Source organism: Microcaecilia unicolor, chromosome 6 (genome assembly GCF_901765095.1).
Source record: "Microcaecilia unicolor chromosome 6, aMicUni1.1, whole genome shotgun sequence".
Lineage (NCBI taxonomy): Eukaryota > Metazoa > Chordata > Amphibia > Gymnophiona > Siphonopidae > Microcaecilia > Microcaecilia unicolor.
The window spans coordinates 255,806,751-255,830,794 of NC_044036.1; the positions used below are offsets into that span (position 1 = coordinate 255,806,751).

At 42.6% G+C, this 24,044-nt stretch overlaps 1 protein-coding gene across 1 annotated transcript in view; it reads left to right on the top strand.

The window, feature by feature from the left end:
- The window catches only part of PAPPA (pappalysin 1), a 595,681-nt gene that overhangs the window by 428,006 nt on the left and 143,631 nt on the right, over positions 1-24,044 (top strand). The gene's annotated exons all lie outside the window — the stretch shown is intronic.

Consider the following 24,044-nt stretch of genomic DNA (forward strand, 5'->3'; position numbering starts at 1 on the left):
TTTTTAATTATCACTTCTGTCTTGTGAAGGTGCTCCTTGTGGTTCTTTATCTCTTTGAACTGGTGACAGTCTACGGAGCTCATTTTCAAAGCACATGGACCTCATTTTCAAAGCAGATGGATGTCTCAAAATGGAAAAGAGGTCCATCTGCCAAAAACATCTTAATTGCAATTTTGGAATAGCAGAATTTAGACATCCTACACTGCAGTTTGTCCTTATAGAGTTAATCAAATGGGAAGAAATGTTGAAGTCTAAAAAAAATGGACGTTTTTATTTAGTCCTGCTTCAGTTATGTCCAGGGAACAAAAAGGTGCTCTCATTAAGCAGCTGATTTCCAGACCCCTGAAAGTGAAATCTGAAGGCCTACCAAGCTGTATAACAGCATCAGGTATTACATTGTTATCGTTTGTTTATTTATTTACTATACTGTTTCAAATTGCATTCACAAAACAGAACGGTTTACATCTTAATTTAAAAATATCATATTAAAAAACATATAAGAAATCCATCGATTTGATAGACAAGCATAGCAAACTAAAACAACCATTCTAAAAGATAAAACACCAACACACAATGGACAACCATTCATAAAAAATACATAAGCAAGCATATTATTTTACTGCATATTCATTCTGCCTAATTTTTCCTTTCACTCCAGATTATTTTCGAACGTATTCTGAAACAAATATGTTTTTAAAAGTTTACGAAACTGAATATAGGACTCTTCTAGTCTAATGCTTTTAGGGAGACAGTTCCAATGAGAAGGGGCTAGAAAAAAGAAAGCTGAGTTTCTGGTAGATTCCCATCTAGCCTTTTGTGGTGATGGGATTACTAATCTATTATCTATAAGCGATCGAAGTGTTCATGTAGGTGAATACGGCAAAGTAGGATTTGCTAAATACGATGGAATCAGTAAATGTAAAGCTTTATGTGTAATGGTAAGAATTTTAAATTTTATTCTGGCTTCAACTGGGAGCCAGTGAAGGTAATATAGGAGCGGTGTAATCCTATCATGGTTTGAGGCCCTGCAAATGATGCGAGCAGCAGTATTCTGTATCATCTCTAACCGTTTTGTATTTGTCTTAGTAAGTCCTGCATAAGTGGTATTGCAGTAGTCCAAACGTGTTGTAATATATGCATGTGTTAGTGTACATAGTGAAGCTTTGTCAACTGAATTTCTAATTGAGCGCAGTTTTCGCAGGTAATAAAATGACTTCTTGACTACCTCAGATATTTGTTCATTGAACGATAGAGCTGAGTCAATAATGACTTCTAGATACCTAAAGGATTGCACCATTGGAATCGGTTTGTCAAACAGAATAGGTATTACAGGAGGGACTGTTTCACGACCTGTAATCCAAGAAGTAACAGTCTTGTCTGGATTCAATACTAGATGATGTCTTTTAAGCCAACCAGCTACCTCATCAAGACAATTTTGAATTTGTGTTAATTCAATATCTAATGGTTTTACGTACTGAATCAGAAGAAAATCATCAGCATACGAGTAAAAACTAATGCCTAAAGACTGAATGAGTAGAGCAAGGGGACTAACATATATGTTGAATAGAATTGGTGATAAAACTGATCCCTGTGGAACCCCACAAGAAAGAGGATATCCTTTTGAAGTGGAACAATTTTGTACTACCTTAAACGACTGATTAGTAAGAAAAGAGGTAAACCAATCATAGATTGTACCTGTAATACCTATTTCCTTCAGACGATTAAGTAACAAATCATGATCTATAAGGTCAAATGCAGCTGATAAATCTAGCGAGATAGTTAATGCAACATAGCCCTGCTCCAATCTAGTATGTATTTCACTTAAAAAAGAAGTTATGACTGTTTCTGTGCTATGTCCCTTCCTAAAACCCGATTGTCTTGGGTGTAGTATATGACTTCTAAATGCTTCTTTTGAATTGTTTAGTTCTTGTTTTCTTTATTTTACCTAGAGTTCTTTTCTAGCTATATTTTTTATGTACATCACTTTAATTTATGCTTTAAAAAAGGTAATTTTCAAATGTAAATAAATATAAACATAAACATTCTGGGCATTCTGAACACTGCAGACAGCAAGTCTGAGGAGCCGGACAAGGCCCTAAGGCAAAAACCAGGCAAGGCCGGGCTGAAGCTGGGCACAAGTAGGACTGGGGCTAGAGACAGGCAAAGCTGGACCTGGCGGCAGGCAAGGGTGGAACTAGAGCTGAGGACGAGCAGGGCTGGAACAAGCAGGGTTGGAACTGAAACTGAAGACAAGCAGGGTTGAAACAGAAGCTGAAAACAAGGAGGGCTGGAATAGGCACAGCTGGGACTGGAGCTGAAGACAAGCAGGGCTGGGACTGAAGCTGAAGACAAGCAGAGCTGGAACAAGTGGGGCTGGAACTGAAGCTGAAGACAAGCAGGCCTGGAACAGGAAAAGAAGGTCAAAACCAAATAGGAGATAACACAATACCAGGCATGCAGAACTAGGCAGGAAACCTTGTTGCAAAGGCAATGCATGAGAGTCCCATGGTTTCTTATAAAGGCCCTCTCTAATAATGTCACAAGATCTGGTGCCCTGGAATGAGGCTTGGAACACTCTGAAGAACACAGCTAGGGCACTAGAGAGAGGCTAGAATACTGGGACATCAGACAGGCTTGGATAGTCTCTGGAATGAGGCTTGGGAAACAGACAGTAAAGGCATCAGTGCAGGAGGAACAAAGTGCCAGGGAGGCAGTCAGGAGAAGCCATGGAGCCCAACCACCAGAAGGAAAGGTGAGTCAGGATCCTGGAGGCACAGCTGTGGCCATGACAGTAGCTTAGTGGAAAGTGCAGGGAATTATAAACCAGGGGACCCAGGTTCACTTCCCACTTCTGCTCTTTCTCTTTTTTTTTTCTTCCATTAAATTGTGAGCACTCCAGAAACAGACATATACCTACTATACCTAAATATTTATGGCACTGGCAAGCATGAAGGCTATTGAGGTTGTATACAATCAACCCTGGATTTTTGGCATTCTTAATTTGGACATTTCAGTTTGTAAAGTAGCTGTTTATTTTGGACGTTCTCAAGTATTTTTGAACAGGAAACCCCAAAGTATTTCCTGTTCGAAAATGACTGTGAGATGGATGGGCTTTTTGATGTTATAAGCAGGATGTCCCAATTCTAACTTGGACATACTTTCGAAAATGCCCCTCCATGTGTCACATAAGGTTGCTCTTACAATTTCAAAATGAAATTCATTTTTTTCACAAAGGTGTTGTGATCAGTTTGAAACTTGTCTTCAAAAGTACAAAATTCACAATTAACCAAGCCTATGGAGCTCATTTTCAAAGCACCAAGTTTTCAGATCCTTCGGCATCTTCAACTGGATAAGAATTTCAGTATATGCTTACAAGTTTCCCCCAAACCCCTGAATAATCAGAAAATATCCCAAATGTGAGATAATGTTTCTTTCTGGTCACATTCCCTTCAGTGTATAACTCAATGGGTGCCATCAATTTCAACTTAACCTATGGGTCCTTTTAGTAAGCCTCAGCAAAAAGTGGTCTGCAGTAGTGTGGGCGCTTGTTCTTGGTGCGCGCCAGGCCAGTTTTTACCGTGTCTGGGAAAAAGGGCTTTTTTGAAAGGGCCAGGAAAAGAGCCTGTGGTAAAATTGAAACCAGCGCGTGCCTATTTATGGCCTGAGCCCTTAATGCCACCCATTGATTTAGTGGTAAGGACTCATGTGCTACATGCGCGATGACCGGTCGGTGCGCGCCAACTGCCGATTAACACCGCATGTGGTAAGAAATTTTAAAAAAAATTTTCCCAGTGGTATGGGCGCACACCAAATCTGAAATTACCACCAGAGGGGCATGCTAGCCTGGTGGTAGTCTCATTTTGGCGCACAGAGCATGCGCATACATCCTACCGTGCTTTTGTAAAAGGGTCCCCTAGTGAGAAATATATATTGCTTCTCCACTATATTAATCAATTGGGAACAATTCCACATCTCCTCTGAATTTTTTCCCCAGACTCATACCTCAATTTCTTCACCCAGTTCTTTGTTCCAAGCTCCCCTTGTGTAGCATCCTCTTTAGACCGGTCCAGAACTTGTGGATTGTACCTACTGATCAGTAGTTGGAGACAGAGAGAAAAAGAAGTTCTGGGTGCTTCACCCCAGACTGAAGCAGCTCCTAAGCAAATCTGTATTTTTTTTTATGTGTGGTTACAGATAAGATCTTTCACAAGTATCGCAGGTAGCAGGGGAAGTTTTTTTCATATAGCTGGCCCAAAGGAGCTTCGGTTGCAGCTGCCTTCCTTTGCTGGCAGGATTAGCATCCTGAATGTTATTTAGGCCACAACCACGGGTTCGCATAGTAGTGCATCCTGCACACCTGAGGAGATCCTTGGGGTGCATTTCAGAGGGAACCCCCGGCAGAAGTGGCGTAGCTACAGGGGCACCACAGAGGCCTTAGCCCCCCCCAAAAAAATTGGCTCTGAAGCGTTTGTCTTGTTCCATTGTCTACCTTGCTCTTCTCAGTCGCGCCATGCACAATGGAGTGAACTAAAAGTCTTTTAGTTCACTCCATTGTTCTCTCCAAATTGGACCATGGCAACTCTTTACTTTCAGACCTAGAATGCAAATGCAGCTGATCCAAAATTGTCTTAGGACAGTAATATTTTTCCCTATATATTTAAAGTACAAAGATTGCAGGGTCAGCGCTATGCACTGCCATGCTGGGCACATGAGTACAATTCCTAAGTCAGGTGTCCGTTCCCCAGTATGGTTGGGGATGCTGTGCAGGCAATTTTACAGATCCTGACAAAGGAGGGGGGGAGGGTCCTGCAGCAACAACACCTAGTGAAGATGGCAGATATAGAGAAAAACTCCAAGGGTACATTAAAATCAAGACTTATGAAACTGGCCTGATAGAGGTTGGTTCTGACAGAGCTGGAAGCCTAATTGATCAGGAAAAACACAAAAATAGCCATAATGGGTCAAAAGTATCCAGCTTCCAACAGTGGCCAATCCAGGTCGTAAGTACCAGGCAGAAACCCAATTAGTAGCAACTTTCCATGCTACCAGTCCTGGGGCCAGCAGTGGCTTCCCCCATGTCCATCTAAATAACAGACTATGGACTTTTGCTCCAGGAACTTGTCCAAACCTTTTTTTAAACCTAGATATGCTAACCACTGTTACCACATCCTCTAGCAGCGAGTTCTAAAGCGTAATTATTTTTTGAGTGAAAAAATATTTCCTCCAATTTGTTTTAAAAGTTTTTCCATATAATATCATTGAGTGTCCCCTGGTCTTTGTTCTTTTTGAAAGAGTGAAAACTCGATTCACTTTTACCTGTCCTACACCATTCAGGGTTTTATAGACCACAATCATATCCTCCCTCAGCCATCTCGTTTCCAAGCTGAAGAGCTCTAACCTCTTTAGCCTTTCCTCATATGGGAGGAGTTCCATCCACTTTGTCATTTTGGTCAATCTTCTTTGAACCTTTTTTTAATTCTGCTATATCTTTGTGAGATATGGTGACGAGAATTGAATGCAATACTCAAGGTAAGATCACACCATGGAGAGATACAGTGACATTATAATATTCTTAGCCTTATTTTGCATTCCTTTCCTAATAATTCTTAGTATCCTGTTTGCTTTTTTGGCTGCCGCCGCCACACACTGGGCAGAAGATTTCATCGAATTGTCTACAATGACACCTAGATATTTTTTTTCTTGAGTGCTGACTCCTAAGGTGGACCTTAGCATCAGGTAACTATGATTCTGATTATTCTTCCCAATGTGCATCACTTTGCATTTGTCCACATTAAATTTCATCTATCATTTGGATGCTCAGTCTTCCAGTTTTCTAAGATGTTCCTGCAATTTTTCACAATTCATATGCGTTTGAATAGTTTTGTGTCTTCTGCAAATTTAATCTCTCACTTGTTGTTCCACTTTCCAGATCATTTATAAATATGTTAAATAACACTGATCGCAGTTCAGATCCCTGCAGCACTCCACCAGTCACCCTCCTCCATTGAGAAAATTAGCCATTTAAGCCTACCCTCTATTTTCTGTATAGTAACCAATTCCTAATCCACAGAAGGACATTGCCTCCTATCCAATGACTTCTTAATTTTCTCAGGAGTCTCTCATGAGGAACTTTGTCAAAAGCTTTCTGAAAATCCAGATATACTACATCAGCTGGCTCACCTTTACCAACATGTTTATTTACGCCTTCAAAGAAATGAAGCAAATTGGTGAGGCAAGACTTCCTTTGGCTGAACACATGCTGACTCTGTCCCATTAAACCATGTTTGTCCATCGGCCTTATTTTTGAAAGTGATGGGCGCCCATATTTCGACCCAAATCGGGAGATGGACGCCCATCTCGCAAAGGCGCCCAAATCGGTATAATCGAAAGCCGATTTTGGGCGTCTTCAACTGCACTCCGTCGTGGGAACGAACAAAGTTGACGGGGGCGTGTTGAAGGCGTGGTGAAGGCGGGACTGGAGTGTGTTTATCGGCCGAGGAGAGATGGGTGCCTTTGGCCGATAATAAAAAAAAAAAAAGGCGGCAGAAGCAAGAATTTGGGTCGCTTTTGCTGGACTCTTTTTTTTCAAGACCCAGTTCCCAAAAAAGTGCCCCAACTGGTCAGATGACTACCGGAGGGAATCAGGGATGACCTTCCCTGACTCCTCCAGTGGTCACTAACCTCCTCCTACCACAAAAAAAGAACTTTAAAAACTTTTTTTGACAGCCTGTATGCAAGCCTCAACCCAGCTCCCTGATAGCAATATGCAGGTCCCTGGAGCAGTTGTTAGTGGGTGCAGTGGACATCAGGCAGGCGGACCCAGGCCCATCCCCCCCCCCTAGCTGTTCCATTTGTGCTGGTTAATGTTGAGCCCTCCAAAACCCACTGTACCCACATGTAGGTGCCCCCCTGCACCCTTTAGGGCTATGGTAATAGTGTAGACTTGTGGGCAGTGGGTTTTGGGGGGGATTTGGGAGGGCTCAGCACACAAGGGAAGGGTGCTATGCACCTGGGAGCTATTTTAAATTTTTTTTTAATTTGTAAAAGTGCCCCCTAGGGTGCCCAGTTGGTGTCCTAGCATGTGAGGGGGACCACTGCACTACGAATCCTGGCCCCTCCCATGACCCAATGCCTTGGATTTGTTTGTTTTTGAGCTGGGCGCCTCCAGTTTCCATTATCGCTGAAAACCGATAGCGCCCAGCTCAAAAACGCCCAAATCCTAGGCATTTGCCCGCACAACCCGTATTATCGAAAAAAAGATGGGCACCCATCTTTTTTCGAAAATACGGGTTGTCCCGCCCCTTTGCATGGCCGCCCATGCAGATGGTTGCCCATGGAGATGGGCACCCACTTTTGAATATGCCCCTCCACGTGTTCCGTAATTTTATTCTTTATAATAGTTTCCACTATTTTCCCTGGCACTGAAGTCAGCCTTACTGGTCTGTAATTTCCCAGATCACCCCTAGAACCCTTTTTTAAAAATTGGCATTACGTTGCCCACTCTCCAATTTTCAGGTTCTACTGATGATTTTAACTACAGGTTACAGATCACTAACAGAAGATCAGCAATTTCATATTTGAATTCTTTCAGTACCCTATGGTGTATGCTATCCATTCCAGGTGATTTATCACTCTTTAACTTGTCAGTTTAGCTCAGTACATCTTCCAGATTTACCGTGATTTCTTTCAGTTCCCCTATATCATCAACCTTGAAAACCATTTCTGGTACAGGTAGATTTCTCACATCTTCTTCCATAAAGACCGAAGCAAATAATTCTCTCCACTATGATCCAGGGGTGTAGCCAGGCACCCAATTTTGGATGGGCCTGGGCCCAACATGGGTGGGCAGAAGAACTCCGCCCTGTCCCACTAGTGATTTGGTCTCTCCCTCTCTTGCCTGCATGCCATATGGTCTCTCAAACATCCCTCCTCCCCCGCATACCTTTTAAGTAGTAGACTTTCACTAGGAGCGAGCACCAACTAATATACACTGCTCATGTTGGCCCCACAGCCTTCCCTCTGATGCAAGTTCCTGTTTCTGCATAGGCGGGACTGTAGGACCGGTGCGAACAGCATGTATCAGTCGCTGCTTGCTGCAGGCGAAGATCTGCTATTTACAAGGTATGCAGGAGGGACAACTGTTGGGAATTTTTGGCTGGTAGGGCTTGGGGATCCCTGCCAGCCACTTCATAGCTGTGCTGCTATTGGGTGGGCCTGGGCCCACCCTTGGTTTCGCCACTGCTATGACCTTATCCTTCCGGAGTGCGCCTTTTGCTCCCTTATAATCTAACAGTCCACAGATTCCCTCACAGGCTTTCAGCTTCTGATGTACCTGATAACCCCCCCTCCCCCCATAAGATCAATTATGTATCGATAATGTTGGCATTGCTGCAGTAGTGCCTATATATATATTTTGTTATGGTGAAGGGATAAATGAAAAATGGGTGCCTATATATATTTTTTTTGTTATGGTGAAGGGATAAAATAAAAATGGGGGAGGGGGAGCGATATGCTCAATAGGAAGATAATTTAATTATTTTGCAATGCTAGTCTGTTAAAGACTTCAGAATTAAAAATTAAAATTAACGAAAGTTGATGTATTGAATTAATTAAATTAATTAGCAAAAGGGGGTAAACAAAATAAAAAGGGATTACTGGGAAGAGATGTTGAAGTTTAGCAATGCATCCAAATTAGAACAGAAAGAATGGTGACTTCAAAGGGTATGTAAATTTTGGTTTGTTTTTTAAAGTTCGAGGTGGAGCAAAAGAGCACTAGAAAGTCAGGAAAATTGGAGGGCTCTGGGCTGAAGAGAATTGATAAGTTGCAAGGAGGAAAGCTAGTTGAGTGAACTGAAGTAAGATATTTCATACTGGGTGAGCTATGGCTCAGAGGAAGTGGTCCTACCTCATGTTAGAGAGTTCCTGGGTTTGTATCCCCTATTTCCAGGGCTGTTCCCATTTGTTTAGAAATTTCATTTTAAAGTTGATTAAATTGATTATTTAAGGCTAAGAAGATAGTGTTATCATTATCTGATACCGAGGAGGTTTTTGGCTAGGTTTCAGGAAGTCTGGGCTTGATTGAGTCCCTTGCAGAGCTGCCAGTTCCCTTAAGTTGATTACTATTCAGGCTGGCTGAATCATTGCCTGTGTTTAACTTTCCTGTGCTTCTTAACTTCTATTGTGTTAAAATTTTAATGTGAGGCATTTAAGTATGGCACTTAAGAAGAGGAACACTGCTGTGACTGGAACAGCAGGACAAAGTAAAAAGAAAAAGAAAAGTTTAAACATGGGTAAGGCAGCTGTTAGACCAGCCGTTCAGGCTGGTAATAAAGTTGTGCAGGCTAGAAAGGAAAACGGTACGCAATGTCAAAAAAGGAGGGGAACAGACACTGCTGGAGTTGTGAAGCAGAAAAAAAACTGCTTAGGTGTTCCTCTAGGCATGCAACAGATGTGGATGGGGGAAAAAAAACGATGTGGAAGGTGATATTTATGCTGGCCCTTCAACATCAAGTGCAGCTGGTGAGTTGATTAGGGAAATGGCTGGGTCACAGGTGAGGGGTGGGCATAATAGTAAGAAAGGGGGGAAAAGGTTGGGTAAGAGGAGGGCTACATCATTAAATAAACATTTAAAAGACAAAATGTTTTTGAGACAGCTACAACATGTAGTGAAGCAGCTGGATACTGAGAAAAAAGTGCGGAGGCAGAATGTGGGTGACCCTATGTCAGTCTGGGAGTCGTCAGACTCTTGGAATTCGGATGATGAAAGATTGCCAGTGAGTGTGAGGCTTCTGCAAGGGGAGGCTGCTACTAGTAGTTCAGCGCAAGCATCAAAGAAAGGGCATACTTTGTGCAAAATTGCCCGATTAGATTGTCAACTATCTGCAAAACTGAGACAGAAAATTCTTAGAGGAAAATAAGTGGATTTGTTTTCCTTGTTGGAACGGGAGAAAGAGGGTGGTGATAAGAAGGGTGCTGAAGTGAAAGATGATAGTAAAAGAAAAAAAGGGTGTGTGTCAAGGACAATTTTTAACTGGTTATTAGGTTTTAATATTTATTCTAGTATGCTTGGGGAGAAAAAAACATGTTTATATCCAGGTTTATTGTGATATGCTGTTTCAATATTGAGAGCCTATAGAACATATGGTGGTTGGGCATGGATTAATTATGATGAAAATTTTCAGCATAGTTTACCTAAGGATAAGTGTCACGGTCTGTCACAGTGGTAACGGGGACATCCACTGGTTGTGAGCCCTTGTGCTGTTCAAAGACCAGACATATCAGGAATACCAGGAATAGCAGTCGGAAAGCCCAGTGCTTCACCTGTGATGACTGCCGTTCCCGAGTGGTTGAGACCATGGATTCTGGCGGTTGACAGGACTTCAGGAGGGCCTGGGCAGGAACAGGAATCAGGAACAGAACTAGGCAGTAACAGGAACTAACAGAAGCAAGACTAAAGACAAGGTAGTAGCCCGATTTTTGGCATGGTAGGAAAAGGAGTCAGGAACAGACTTGGCTGTAGCAGAAACAGGAGTCAGGAACAGATTTGGATTGGCAGGAACAGGAGTCAGGAACAGACTTGGCTGTAGCAGAAACAGGAGTCAGGAACAGACTTGGATTGTCAGGAACAGGAGTCAGGAACAGACTTACAGGTCTGGCAGACAGCGGTCCGAGGTAGTCAGGTTCAGGCTTACATGTCTGGCAGGCAGCGGTCCAAGGTAGTGAGCTTCAGGCTTACAGGTCTGGCAGGCAATAGTCCAAGGTAGTCAGGTTCAGGCTTATAGGTCAGGCAGGCAGCGATTTACACAGAGGAAATAAGAGCACCAGTGCTACTTACAGGAAAGTAGCTGAGGCCCTGAGCCTCCATCGGGATCTCCCTAAAGAAGCTGAAGGTGTCTAATATCAGAAAGTGACTTCCCCACCAGAGAGGAGCTGGGGAGGATCAGCCTGAAGAAGGGGAGGAGCCAGGAGAGCCACCAAAAGCCCCAAGTGTTGCCCATTCTACACAGCTGCCCCTGCCAGAGAGGAGAGACCTGGAGCCTGCACAAGCACAGCTGCCACTGCCATGCTGACCCCGGAAGGCAGGTGGGGAGGAGCCAGGCTGCTCCCCAGCCAGAGTTGTGACAATAAGTTTGATTGTTGGGGATGGCAGGATGTAGATTTGTGGCTGGCCGAGATGACAGGGTCTAGGTCATTGTTTTGTTGGAGCTGGAACCCTCTCAGGGGTTAATGTATCCTTGGGGGGGAAGGTCGAGTTTCGGCCAGCAAGGAGCAGGGAAAATTAGGCAACCTTGGGAGAACATGGGAGAACCCCTGGGAACAATGATGGGGTTTAGGGGAGGATGGTCAGATAATGCTTGCTTTCAATTCAATGCCAGATGATGTGAGCATGTTGGATGTAGGTTCTCCGAGGACAAGCAAGCTCCCATATTCTCACAAGTGGGTAGATGGGAATCTGCATCGCTTGGTCTGGCATTTATGCCAAATTAAATAATCAGAGCTTTGTGAAGCACAAGCCGCACACCACTGCTCATTCATGAGTGCCTTCCCACCTGCCGCGTGAACGCGGTCTCCTCAGTTCTTTTCTTTCCACGTGAAGAGCAGCTGCATTGTTTTGATCTCTCCTCACATGCCCATTTCTTAGAGCGTTTGAGTGCCTTTTGGCTGTTTTCTTTTATTTTTCATTGTAGGGTTTTCTTTTTTGAACCTTTAAAACTCACCCTTTATTTTCTTAGCGAGTTTTGCCTAAGTTTCAGTTTCTTTTATTTTTCAATGTCACAGGTCAACTTTAGGCCCTGACTCTGGTCGGGTTCTTCTCTTCTTTTTTCGTGCCTTTGCCCCTTTTTCAGGCACCATCGAGTTGTTTGATTTGGCTGGAGAAGTTTTCCCATCCATGTCCACGAAGACTCCCAGTGACTTCAAGCTCTGAACCCAGTGCAACTGGACCATCTCGGGGAAGGACACCCATTCTTAGTGTCTGCAGTGTCTTGGGCCTGACCATAGCCCTGCTAACTGTATTCTCTGTCTTCACATGAAGAAGAGGACCCAGGTTTCCCCAGAGGCTCAACGAGAGAAGAATTTTGGAGCCTGGGTGACTGCTTCAGGCGAAGGCCAAGAGGCACTGTCGTCGATCACCCTCGGTACATTGTGCTGAGAGCACCAGGGAGTCGAGGGATTTGGCACCCGAGAAACATCGGTGCCGGAAGGACTGCTCTCCCTTCATACAGGAGGTGCTTATGCAATTGTCTCCAAGCAGCCAAGATCCTGCTCCCGTATCAGAGCCAGCAATTCTGCAGCCTGCGCCCCAGCCAGCAACCCAGCTTTTCTCAGTGTCGGCCCTCGATGAGCGCAACTGGGCCTTACTTCCTGAGCTACTGGATGGCCTTATGCAGCAATGTGCATTGATGTCGGGGGTGCTTGCGCTGCCATACCTTCCACTGTGGATCCGCCTGGCCCTCAGCCCGCGGTCTGTCCTACAGTGCCGGTGCCTCTTTCGGCCCAGGTATTGACTGCCACCTAAGCCGGTACCACTTTATCAGTGGAGGAAGTTTCACTGGAGTTGAGACGGGAGCCGGTTTCTCGACGCTGCTGTCAAGGACATGGATTCTCGGCATCGAGGCAGGTTCGGTCTCAGACATCCCATAGGGAGATTCTGTCCGACACCGAGGAGGAGTGTTCATGGGAATCAGAGGAAGATCCCAGATATTTTTCTGCAAATGAGTCTTAAGGGATCCCCTCTAAGCCCTCCCTACCACCTGAAAGAAGACGGTCTCTGCCAGAGAGCCTTTCTTTCCAATCTTTTATCAAGGAAATGGCTGATGCCATTCCATTTCTTTTGGAGGTGGAGGATAAGCCCAGGGCCAAGATGCTTGAGGTCCTGGGTTACACATCTCCTCCTAAGGAGGCTGTGATGGCTCCTCTCCATGAGGTACTCAAGGAAGTCCTCGCCAGGAACTGGGCATCCCCTCTGTCGGTCCCTGTTGTGACCAAGAAGATTGACATCCAGTATCGGATCCACAGTGAGCCTGGGTTTTTAAGGTCTCAGTTGCCTCATGATTCTTTGGTGGTGGAATCCGCTCTCAAAAGAGCTAGGAGTACCAGGGACTTACCTCGGCAACCCAAGGCAGAGAAGCTAGAACCCTGGATTCTTTTGGGAGGAAGATGTACCAGGCCTCAAGTCAGAACGTCCTTCTTCAGTATTAGTTGTCCTGGGTATTAAACTGGATTCGATCAGGATGGAGTCCCAGTTGCTGGAGGAGAAAGTTCATGTTATTCAGGTTGTAATTGCTGTATCATTGAGCAAAAAGAAGTTATGTTTCTGTGAAATTCTGTCTTTGGTGGGCAGATTTAACTTTGCATCCAGAGTAATTCCAACGGGCAGAGTTTTTTCACGCTGTTTGGCAATGCTAACTAGAGGGTTACGAAAGAAGCATCATAGAGTAAGGATACCTAAAGGAGTTAAGGAAGACAAACTTGTGGAAGGTATTTCTGGCACAGCTTAATGGTGTGCGAGTTTGGCCTAAGTCAGTTGTTTCTAACCAGGATTTGGAGTTATTTACAGATTCAGGTGGAAGTCATGGTTTTGGAATTTATTTTCGTGGTGCGTAGTGTGCACATGAATGACCTCAGTGGTGGAAGGATCTGGATTTGTGTTCACAATTAGCGTTTTTAGAGCTTTTTCCTGTTTGGGTGGCTTTAATGCTGTGGGTTGTTTGTTTATGTAATATAGTCATTTGGTTATATATTCAGATAATATAGAGGTGAAACACTCTTTGAATAGACAACCTGCTAACTGTTCATTACTGGTGGCCTTGTTGAGATGTTTGGAGATAAATATGACTTTGAAAGCTAAATATGTATCATGCATATATAATGAAGTGGCTGATGCTCTCTTTCACTTGCAGTGGGCATGTTTTGGGGCTTTGGCCCCTGGAGCAGACAGAGTATCTACAGACATGCCGCAGGATCTATGGCTCAGATTCCAGGAATATTTCAGGAATTGCTGAAGAAGTCTGTAGCTCCTAATACCTGGAAAGCTTACTCAGTTTGGTGGAACCGTTTTTGCAGTTTTTTGAAAGAATTTAAAGAAAAGCTCTCTTTTCCTATTAAGAAGCAATGGGTGATTGATTTTTATTATTTTTGCGAAAAGTAAAGAGTCTTATGGTGTGTTATCCCACTCTTTAGCAGGATTAGCATTTTGTTTCAAAGTTATGGGTTTTAGTGACCCTACTAATTCATTTATGGTGCATAAAATAATGGCTGGCTATGGTAGAGCAGCTACTACAGAAATAAAGAAAGTTTGTCTTCCAATTTTACATGAAAATCTGTTACACATTATGGGAGCATTATAATCTATTTGCTCTTCTTCTTTTGAATTACAACTTTTTCGCTTGGCTTTTTCAGTAACATTTTTTGGTGCTTTGAGGGTGAGTGAGCTAATTGCTGTATCAAAAACAGCAAAAGGAGAAGTTGGTTTACTAATTAATGATGTAGTTCTCACAAGAAGAAGTTATAATTTATGTATTAGACGGTCTAAAACAGATTAATTGGGATGAGGATCTTGGGTATATTTACATAGTTCTTCTCAGCTGGTTTCTTGCCCAGTAAAGCTGACACAGCAATATATGGAAATCTGTCCAAAAGGGGATTTATTTTGGCTAATTCATTCTGATAGTAGTCCTTTAACTCAATTCCAATTTGCAGCTGTTTTAAAATCTGATTTGGCAGTCATGGGATTGGATCCTTCCTTATTTGGGACTCATTCTTTTAGAATTGGGGCTGCCTTTTATGTGGCTTGTAGAGGTGGGACTCCAGATATGATTTGTCATTTTGGACGATGGGCTTCAAACAGATATTTGAGTTATGTCAGACATCGTGAAGGTTTTGTTAGTTTGTGCGAGGTACATCAAGCCACTTGATTTCTGCATTTGGTTATGTGGCCATTCTTATATATTTTGGGCTGCAAAACATGCTGAAGAAACATGGTGGGGAAAGTATCTCAGTCTGACAAATTATGGAGTTACCATTCATTGGTTGGGACGGTGTGGAATACGATGGGACCAGTTATTACCCACATTATTTCAAGCCCAATGCTATTCTTATCCTGATTTGTTATTGATTCATTTGGGAGGGAATGATTTGTGCTATGTTAAAGGTGTGGATTTAATAAGAGCTACGAATTGGGTTTTTACATGTTTAACATGTCAATTTCCTGGCACTCGTTTGGTATGATCCCAGATTATATCCCATATGGTATGGAAGGATGCTAAGTGAGTGAAAGCAATTGAATGCCTTAGAAAAAGGGTAAATGGTGAAATTTCTAAATTTGTTATTGGTTTGAGTGGAATGGTGCTCATACATGAATTGTTGACAACTGATTGTGCTGAGCTATATTACCCAGATGGGATACATTTATCAGATATTGGATTAGATATATTTTTGAGTTTGATACAGGATTTGTTAGAGGATAATTTTAAGTCCTATTTGGCTGCAACTTGGAATGGGAGGAGCAGTGATAAGCTCTAGGCTATTACCGCTTTGGTGGTAATTTAAATGAGAATTTTTCAAGCAGCCTTCATTTAAGGACATTGAATTTACTGGCTATATGGATTTTACAGTGTAATCTGCTTGTGTGCGAAACCGCCAGAAGAGAAGTAAGGCCTTGACGTCAACACAGGTCTCACTTTACACAGTGGTTCATGGAATATTAATACATTTGATGGAATAAATATGTGCAGCTAGGTCGGCACCAACTAGCTTTATAAAAGGTAATAAGAAAAGTGAAGGTTGCATTGAAATATTGATAATAAAATTTTTTATTTGTGTTGGTTATGAATTTTTGATTGGTTAATAAAGCTACGGCCAAAATTATTTCTCCAATTTATAAGGTTGTTCATGTGTGAGTCAGGAACAGATGCGATGCAAGTGCCAATATTAAGGTGTTACTCTGAGTTTTTGTCTTCACAGCAAGTTTTTCTTCATATTCTCTTTTAACCTTATTTATCAGTTCTTTGCATCTAGCTTCACTCTGCTTATATTGCTTCTTATTTTCTTCATTCGTATCCTTTTTACATTCTTCGAAGGATACTCTTTTGCCTCTAGTAGCTTCTTTCATTTCACCTTTTAACCTTGCTGGCTTTCCTTTGCTCCTCTTTCCACCTTTATTAATATATGGAATACATCTGGTCTGGGCTTCCACAATGGTATTTTTAATCAACGTCCATGCCTGTTTGCGGGCAACCTTTTCAATTTCTTTTTAACCATTCTCATTTTGTCATAGTCACCCTTTTGAAGATTGAATGCTGCTGTAGTAAATTTCTTTAGTGACTTCACTTCAAATATCAGCTCAAATTTGATCATGTTATGATCACTGTTTTCCAGCGGAGCCATCACCTTCCACACCTCTTGTATCATGCCCTGCATTCTACTAAGGACCAGATCTAAAATAGCTCCCCTTCTTCTTGGTTCTTTGACTAGTTGCTCCAAGAAGCAGTCATTTATTACATCTAAGAAATTTACCTCCCTAGCACTCCCTGATTTAGCATTTATCCAGTCAATATTGGGGTAATTGAAATCATCCAGAATGGGTAGAATAAAATATCAACAACACACAAGCAATTCTACCTCATGCACAATTAGTTTGAGGGCATCTATGGCAGGCACAACATAAAAAGTGGAGAAAAAAAGACTTCAGAAAAATCGGATCCACCTCGTTCTTAAAGGACACACCTTAGATATAATGAGGGAACTGTTACAATCATGTGTCTTCACAAAAAAAACCTCCACATTAACTTTCATATGAGCACTGCCATGTGCCACCACAAACATTGTAGAAGACTCAAAAACTCACTTATCCAAGCTTGGAAAATTTACTTAGCTCATTATATTGATGTCTTCGCCATTCATAATCGAATCCAGGTCCAAATGCTGTACTTTTAAAATTCCTCGAATCCCGACAGGGGAGCCCTGTTTCGCTATACCATAGCTGCCTCAGGGGAACATTTTCTTTCTTTGTAATCCAGCCATTTTTGTTCCAGGGTGATTTGGAGACGGAGAGTGATTTAATGTGCTTGGATTACAAAGAAAGAAAATATTCCCTTGAGGCAGCTATGGTATAGCGAAACAGGGCTCCCCTGTTGGGATTCGAGGAATTTTAAAAGTACAGCATTTGGACCTGGATTGGATTATGAATGGTGAAGACATCAATATAATGAGCTAAGTACATTTTCCAAGCTTGGATAAATTAGTTTTTGAGTCTCCTACAATGTTTGTGGTGGCACATGGCAGTGCTCATATGAAAGTTAATGTGGAGTTTTTTTTGTGAAGACACATGATTGTAACGGTTCCCTCATTATATCTAAGGTGTGTCCTTTAAGAACGAGGTGGATCTGATTTTTCTGAAGTCTTTTTTTCTCCACTTTTTATGTTGTGCCTGCCATAGATGCCCTCAAACTAATTGTGCATGAGGTAGAATTGCTTGTGTGTTGTTGGTAATTGAAATCACCCATTTTTATAATATTGAACAATTTGCCAGCTTTCCTAATTTCTGTAAACATTTGTTCATCTGTCTGTTCAGTTGTCCTGGCAGATGTTAGTACAGTCCTACCAGTATACTCTTTCCCTTCACACATGGAATTTCTATCCACAGGGATTCCACATTGCTGTTTCATATAGAATATTTATTTTGTTTGACTCAATTCCCTCTTTAACATATAGCACAACCCTCCTCCAATTTGATCCACTCTGTCATTGCAATATAATTTGTACCATGATAACATAGTGTCCCATTGATTGTCCTCCTTTCACCAGGTCTCTGAGATGCCTATTATAGCTACCTCTTCATTTAGTGCTATATACCCCTATTCTCCCATCTTAAGCTGAACTTACTATGAAAAACAAAATGTACAGCTTTTATATTATACAAGCAGGAAGATCCAGCATACAGCCATTAAATAAAAGTTCTCAAATTAAGCCTATCTAGCATTTTACCAATGTTTTAGTACCCCTTCTATAAAGTAAAGATGAGATAATGTGATAGCTAAATATAGGGGGTCTTTACTAAGCGCCAGTAAGCCCAATGCAAGCCTACCACTCACTAAATCGGAAGTACTGCCGGGCTACTGCAGCAGCCGGCGGAAGTTCCCATCTCCAGTGCGCGCCATTTCTGGCACTACCGGTGTTTACCAAGCGGTAATCGGGCAGTGCAACACACTGCCTGGTTACTGCCAAGTTAGCTTGGGAGCCCTTACCACCACCTGAATGGGTGGTAAAAGGAGGTCTCAGTGCATGTCCAAAACACGCTTTGATGCCAGCACAGGCACCCTTGTGCTGCAGCTTAGTAAAAGGACCCCTTAATTTTTATTTAATATTTTGATTGTCTAGCATTTCTGGCTGTACATTCATTAATCTGTTATTGTACTCCTGAAATCCAATGTCATTCTTTTTTTTTTTTTATGTATTTTCTTTGACAGATAAGGACACAGCTTTGATTTATTAATTCCAGCTTCTCCTACTAACCTACAAATGCACTCGATCTGCGGCCCCTCCCTACCTCTTTACCCTCATCTCCCCCTACGTTCCTACCCGTAACCTCCGCTCTCAAGACAAATCCCTCCTTTCAGTACCCTTCTCCACCACTGCCAACTCCAGGCTCCGCCCTTTCTGCCTCGCCTCACCCCATGCCTGGAATAAACTCCCTGAGCCCATTCACCAGGCCTCCTCCCTGCCTATCTTCAAATCCTTGCTCAAAGCCCACCTCTTCAATGTCGCCTTCGGCACCTAACCACAATACCTCTATTCAGGAAATCTAGACTGCCCAAACTTGACATTTCGTCCTTTAGATTGTAAGCTCCTTTGAGCAGGGACTGTCCTTCTTTGTTAAACTGTACAGTGCTGCGTAACCCTAGTAGCGCTCTAGAAATGTTAAGTAGTAGTAGTAGAGTAGTAATTTATTAAGAATCCAGATATTTAAATGCTGACAGTTTCAGAAAAAATACTATTGAGCTAAGACAGGGAGTGGATCTTAATGATTTTGTTTGTTCTAATTATCAACTGAATTACTATAAAAGAATAGTTTTTCATGCATTGCTGTATTTGTTCCAAGTTGCTTTGGTCATAGTTATTTGGAAATCTAAGGAGTGACAAGGTTTGTAATGAACATCAAATGGCCCTTCTGCCTGAAACCCTAGACAGAAGAATGGATGCACAAGTGTGTAAAGTCAACCAGAATTACATTTGGGCCACTTGACTGAGAGAGAAAAAAATATTAGAATTTCTTGCTTGATTTTGGAAAGCAAAGGAAAGGAGGCCAGGCCTGATGGCTCAGCTGGTGTGGAAGATCCAGATTTAATTCTTGGCCCTGGTTTTTACTCTCTAGCTAGTTGGAGATAAGGTGGGGATAAGGATAGTGCAGGCAGAATTCACAGTCCAGCTCCCCCATCACCACCACCACCACCAAGGAGAGGATCAAGTTCTAGCCTTTGCTAAATGGTGCAAACTGTAGCCTTCCTTCTGACCTTGGGTAAACTACTTCACCCTCTTTTGCTTCAGATACACCTATAAGCCCCCTTCACTAGGGTTATATAACTACAGTACCTGAATTATAACTCACTTGAATCCAGATTTGGAAATAGTGAGCAATTAAAGGCTAAAATCCAAATCTGACCTTCTGGCTTGAGGATATCTGTGTAGCTCCTACCCAAGGACTGTTGCAGGAACTGATGACTGGAGCAGAAAAGTTGATTAAAACAGGCAAAATACTTACAGTAGTTGCAAAGGAATGCTTACAATGCCATTGCCAAATAGAGACTTGGATTTGATTAATCGATAAACCTAAACGAGTAGGAGGGAGTTGTCAGGATACAAATTCAATGAAGAAAAGGAATGGAAATGAATTTCCTAATAGCTTTGATGCCTGCAGGCAGGACTTATAGATAGGGAATACATAGGATCTAATAGCAGTTTCCTTGTCATCAAGCAGATGCAGCCATTACAGATGGGTTGTGTCCATTAACCAGCAGAGGGAGATAGAGAGCACACTTTTTTCAGTGCCTCATACCAGCTTGCTCCACTGCCTCTCTTCAGTATTCTCTATCTCCCCTAGCAGAGTGGCTGCAGCTTCTTCAAGCTCCATCTAAAATCTGCCTGGAGGTTGCTCCTGTGCTTTTGCCAGTTGTTAGCAGGGGTGTTGGAGGCTATAGCAGCTTCACTTTAAAGGCACATAGGTTCGCCCTTTCCCTGCCTTACCCATACCTCCATGGATGTGGACACATTGCTTAGCTTTCCCTGTCCTTCCCCACCAACAGTGGACGCAGGCACATAGGTTCGCCCTTTCCCTGCCTTTCCCACTCACCTGAGCCTCCGGAGTTCTATTTACCTCTGCTTTCCTCACAGCATTAAAAAAAAAAAAAAAAGTTGTGTCGCGCTTTGGCGCTTAGACGCTGGAACAGAGGTTTTTCCTTGCCTTTTTCTGTTTGACCGGAGCTGTGATACTCGGTCCAGTGAGGTAAGAGTGTTTTCTGACTCCTCCGGGGTGGGCCCGCAATCGGGGCGATTTTGGCGCGAACCGCCATTTTGAATTTTACCGCCGTTTTCGGCGATGGCTGCGGAGACAGTAAAGCGCTGTTCCAAGTGTGGCAAGCGCAGATCATTCTGAGTTAATGCCCTTTGTTGTAGGGCCATCGTTCGCTATGAGGAAAGCTTATGTTATTCCCATTGCGGTTTGCCATACTGCTTTGGAAGCTTCAAATACTGAAGAGAGGCAGTGGAGCAAGCTGGTATGAGGCACTGAAAAAAGTGTGCTCTCTATCTCCCTCTGCTGGTTGATGGACACAACCCATCTGTAATGGCTGCATCTGCTATGACTAAAGGAAAGAAAATTATCATGGTAAGAACCTAATTTTCCCATCTCTGGCCTGCAGGCTCCACAGAGGGCTCAGGAAGGATTTTTTTCCCCCATAATAAAGACTAAGCCCGTGAAAAAAGCCTCTAGCCTAGACCACTGCAAGGACATAGATATACTGACATTAGGCACTTTTTGGAGAGGTACAAGAAAGTGTCATTGAGTTGTGATGAATGCAGAGGTGGTGCAGTTGGGAAGAAAGGCACCTGTGGTTCGTGTTTTTCTTCAGCATTTTGGTAAGGTAAGTTGTGAAATACTGAGAGGTCATGCTTCAGGAATGATTGTGGCCTGTGTTCACTTCCTAGCTAGAGTGTCAATAGTTCGGTCTAATAAAGACTTTAGATAGTCTATCTTTTTTGTAATTTGCATTTCCCTAATTGCTAATTATGGAAATTATGCAATTATGCATTAACAATCTAATAATTCTAAATTGCACAATATACTTCACTGTAGATAGTGTCCATTTTTAATAATATACCACATTTTCTATTTTTTAAAGTCATTACAATAGCATCGCTAGACATACTCATTTCTCTACAGATACATGTGGCTAGCTATCTAAAAAATAATGTATCCCAGGGGCTGTGTGCTCTGTTTTTATGATATTCAACTCATATTACATGCCATGGGTGGTCTGACTTTTGATGATTTTCTCAGATTGCGTTTTTAGCAAGAGGACACTTCAGCTGACATGTATAAAGTAAAGCTTAGACCTAGATTGTGCATATACTCTGGGTATATGGTGAATACTGTGTTGTCCTTTATTTGAAGTCCAGAGGGTTTACAGTATAGCTGGTTCTGCACATACAAAAACGTAAGTGATAATAAGTCATTGAAATAGCATGCAAATCTGTCACCTCCAAATGGCTATTTCATTTTCCAACAATAAATTCCTGTTTCAACTTTTTTCCCCCCATGTCTCCATCTCAATTTTCAGCTTGTACTTTTAAAATTTTTCATTTATTTGGCTTGAAATAATTTTATTTTCTTTCTTTCCATGTACATACTCTCCTTGATTCAGTCACTTCTCTGTTTTTCTTCTCTCCTCATGCTGAACCTCCGTGTTATCACCGTTGACATCTATGGTGGCAGTGGTATCGCTGAAGTCCGAATGTGTTATTTAAAACCAGCAGCTCCTTAACTTTGTGCAATAGCATCATAAATCATGCCAGGAAAAGAAAGCAAAATCCATGTGGATTCAATTAGAGACACAGTAGTGGGCAGTAGTTAGAGAATATTTGAAGGGGAGCACCCAGATGTTTACGATTAAAGGAAGGAAACTCCACACATCAGGTTACTCCTGAGGAAGAACCAAGTTGCACTTGGGAATGGGATTTGGAGGAGAGGCAAAAAGAAGCAAAGGTAACGCTGTGATTATAGGCAGAGAGGGATGGGGGCAATGTGAAAATACAAACAACCAAGGTCAGAGAAGGGAAATCAAGAGTACATAAAAGGGGATGGGATGCTTTTCTTGAGCATATTAACCATTTTGAAATAATTTTATGACAGGGTATTTCTGTTCATAACTTCTTGTCTTGTAGCTCTGTGAAGTCTCAAGTCAAATGACTGTGCACAGCTAGGGTGTGGGAGAGAGGAAGTGAGAGATGCCAGACCCGTATTGCAGGGAGGGAGATGGTGAGATGCCAGATCTGTTTGGTGGGGGGGGGGGGGGGGGGGGGGGGGGGAGAGAAGAGACTAGATCCAGATGGAGAAAAGAGAGGGGAGAGATGCTGGATCTGGGAAGAAGTGAAAAGAAAGGGAGAGAGAGGTATCCAGACCAAAAAGGGAGGAAAGAGATGGGGGAGATGCTGGACCTAGGGGAGGCATGGAGGAAAGAGAGAGAAACAAGATCAGGTGGGAGACATGCTGCACCGATGGATGGAAGGAGAGAGAAATACTGGACCATGGGAGAAGGTTGAGAGAAAGAGAGATGCTGGCTCTGGGGTTGGGGGAGACAGAAGAGAGAGAGAGAGGGAGAGATGCTGGCCCTACGGTGCAGGGTGCAGGAGGAAGGGGAGAAGCTGGAATTGGAGATGAACAGGGGTACAAAAAAGAGATGATGGGCATAAAAAGAGCATAGGGACACAGAGGAGAGATGCTGAATATGGTGGGAAGATAGGAGCACTGAGAGGGCAGATGCTGAACATGGGGGAGGATAGGTATAGGGATGTTTTGCATCTCATTACTATGTAAATACCATAATGCGACTTGCAGTGACACACTGCAAGTTGTATTATGGCCCAGAAATCAAAGTATAATAAACCCAGCTTGCCCTGCCCACCCCCCACCCCACATGTTCATAGTTCCCTTCCCCATCCCTCCATCTCACAGGTAGTCCTTGCCCCCTCAGAGAGCTACTTTGATATCATTGGTGGTCTGGGAGGGTCCTTAGGGGATCTTTGGGCAGGAGCCATGCCCAGTCGCTCCTGCTTAGTCCAGCACCATATCCAAAATGGCACGACTACCACTAGAGATTATATTTCCATATAAAGACCTCTCCTGAACCACCAATTAGTATCAATAATTGCTTATTAATTGACAATTATCAGCACTGATTGGCTTGTAAAGTAATTAAACTGTGCACTCAAATTCAGAATATGTCCCAATTTGCATGTGCAATTTTGGTCATATTATATAGAATCTGGGGGTATGTGCTAAGCGGTAGTATTCAGCAGAGATAACCAGCTATTTTGCGCTAAATATTAGATCGTACCCTGGGGTTCTATATATGGCACCTTAATTTCCACATGGAAATTGAAACATGTTCTATAACAATGTGTGTAACTTAATTGGCAAACTTGCTAATCAGTGCTGTTAATTGGATGCTATAGAAATGATTTATAGTAGTAGTAGTAGTAATTAAAAGTTACGTACACAGCTCACTATGCGTATTCTGTAAGATGGTGCCCTTAAATTCTAAGTCGCATAGTTGAAAAGGGGACCAGGGCATGGGCATTTCTAAAATCTATGCGCATTGTTATAGAATACACCTGCTCTTAGGCGTCAGGATTTACGCCAAGTAAAACATGGCATAAATGGTCGTGACTAAATTTGGTCACGTGGAAAAATGCTTGGCATATTCTATATACCACGCAGAAATGTAAGCCTATTCTATAAAATATAGGCGTACCTTATAGAATATGCCTAG